Raw genomic sequence first — 2942 nt, forward strand, 5'->3', positions numbered from 1 at the left:
TCCACCAAGGACTGCCTATGACTGCCTAAGACCTCCATATCACCTAGAGCTAAAACTCTAGGAAGACAATACTTAAAGAGCGAAAACTTGGTTTATAATACCATTCATGTGAGTGCTCTGCATTAGACTTGCAGTGGGAAAGCTGCTTTTGCCTCCAGCAGTACAGCTGGCTCCCGTCCTCAGTCTGAGGGATGCCTGCACTTCAGGGGGATGGGGTGAGAAATTGGGAGTACTAACAGGTTTAGCTTTCTGCTTTTAATTCCATGATGCAAATCTGCCCAAACTATTTTGAAAAGTTGACAGATTAAGTCCCATTCTAGATATAAAGCTCATCTCTGAGTAAAGTGCCTGGAGCTCTGCTGAAATTTATTTGTACAGAAATGGGGAATGAGTGCAATGAATCAAGTCTCCACCTACACAATTTATCTACAGTTTTGCCTGCAAATTCAATAGAATTGGATGTAGCCCATCAGCTACTATGAATTTTGTGTGCTCAGGGTAGCTTTGCTTGGAGGACTTCAAAATTTTGTACACTGAATTTTCCCAGCACAGGAGTTGCCTCAAGCTGGCTGACCTGACTGTACCTTGCAGTGAGAAAAGCAGGAGGCAAATTTCTGAAGTTGTGTGTTACTCCCTCTCTATCAAGCATAAAAATAAATGGGTATAAATCTTGCTCCAGCCTAGTGGGATCTGTGGCACTATCTGATTTTTCTTGCTATCCATGTAGACTGAAATGATATCCCAAATCCTTATCACAGATAATGTAAGGCTCTCAATATCTAAATATGCTGTGGGTGCCTCAGGCTCACCTCTGCTTAGGACTGATTTGTTAAAATATGGCTTGTAAGTTAGGAATGGCTCATTCTAGTTGTTTCTATCTAAAATTGTCAGAGAACAGTTAAAAACCCCACCACCACCTTATTGATGAATTTTTAGTATGTTCAAAAAGGAAGTGCAAATTGAGAGATGGAGCAGTCACAAGCTCTTGCTACATCTAGCTTTAAAGCTGTCAAGGAAAATATCTTCAGGGGACTAAGATAATAATATATTGAAACTATAAGGCTCATACTTCAGAGTGTAATTTACTCACCAAACACTGAGGAATTAATCTATCTGGAATGTTATTCTGCAAATGTGCATTAAAGGGACTTTATTTATGCTTTTCATGGTAGCAATTTCTTGAGCACTTAATTTTATAAATTATGTTTGAATTGAGCCAGATACAGCTTTTTCCAAAGCTGCAGAGATTTGGAGGCTGCAGAATGTGGGCTTGATATTCAGTGTAGGTCAACAGATTCCTATTTGCAATTTTGGTACCATTTCTTAATGCATGTAATTGATATGTTAAACCACATTTTTGCTTCAGTAAGGCAGAAAAAGTGCCACTAGAGGGTGGTATTATTCCAAAAAGAAAAAAGTAATTAGGAATCTCTTTCCAGAATAAAATAATGTATACTCTTCTACACATTTATAAACATGAGATAGATTTTACTGCTCTAGTCAGATTTGTTTGAGTCTAGTTGGCTTTTTTCCCCATAGGATGATTTGTAGTTCTGTTTTAGCTGTAAACAGCAATAGCAGGTATCTTGTTTCATACCTTAATGTATATAGGAATACTAAAATGATGTTGTTTCATCTTCTCTGCAAGAAACTTTTTTATTGATTGCCAAAAAAAACTGTAAAAGAGCTTTTATGTTTTTTTTTCTCTTGAAAACTACCCATTCACTTAAATTTGCATTCCCATTTAGAAAAGATGGAGTGGGTTTTTTCTTTCCTTCTTTTTTCTTCTTAAACAGTGAGAAAATGAAAAAAATATTGTTTACCAAGGTTGTGCAGTATGACCTGTTAAAGGCCTCATAGGGAACATCAGGCTAGGGTTTAAGCCTAATGCAAAGTAATAACAGGATTTTGATAGTCTTCATAGTGGGATAATCTTTTGATAGTCTTTTGATAGTGGGAAGAGCTACTGTTGTATATAAGTATAAATATATCTAGCATAAAAATGTGTGTGTATATGTGTGTATGGAGTGTTGTACACTCATTGGTACATGTATGGTATCACCATGTAACCCTGATAAATGGTTGTACTGTACCAGCCAAAGTACAGCCACACCACTGGGCACTGGGGGCTGAGGGGCAGGGACAGGGCACGGCAGGGGCTGGTGGCTCAGGCCCTGGGGTTGATGTCCTTGTGCTGATTTGGTTGTGGTAGAATCACAGAATGGTTTGGGATTTTGGGTTGGGAGGGACATTAAAGATCATCTGGTCCCAACCCATTTCCATGGGCAGAGACACCTTTCACAAGCTCCCCAAGATGCTGCTGGGTTTGTGCTTGGGCACGAGGGCTGTGGGCAAGTGCCTGTGCCACCCCACTGCTGCCCTTGGCATGGAGGTGGGGGAGCTTTGCCAATGCTGCAGCCTGCACCAGCCCCAAAGAGAACCTGCAGGAGGCAGAGGAGGAGGGAAAGTGGAAAGAACACAAGGGTCAAAGGAGAAGCCAGCAGGACCTTGTCTTCTCCCATCTGTCCTCCAAGAGGACAACAAGCCAATTTCATGGCTCTTTCAGCACAGTTGATGAACCTGCAGGACCTGGGGCTGTGGGCTTGCTGTGCCCGAGAGTCAGGTGGGGATGGTGTCCCCAGATAGTGACAAACTCCTCCCAACCTCCTGCAACCTTTTGTGATGACAGCCAAGCTTGTGCTTCACCCTCTTCCCCCAGCCTGGGTGAAACCCCAATAATAATTGTATTTATTTTCTGTTCTTTGGTGTCGGAAGGTAGCTGGATGTAAGGCACTATCTAGCCACAGCCTTTTGGGCTTTGATGTCATCTGAGAAGCATTTGTGTATTTCCCTGTTGCTGTTTTACATCACTGCACACAACAGCTACGCTGCAGGGGGGCAGCATTGCAGCCTGAGCTGGAGTATTAAAATGATGATCACAT

Source organism: Geospiza fortis, unplaced genomic scaffold, assembly GCF_000277835.1.
Source record: "Geospiza fortis unplaced genomic scaffold, GeoFor_1.0 scaffold166, whole genome shotgun sequence".
Lineage (NCBI taxonomy): Eukaryota > Metazoa > Chordata > Aves > Passeriformes > Thraupidae > Geospiza > Geospiza fortis.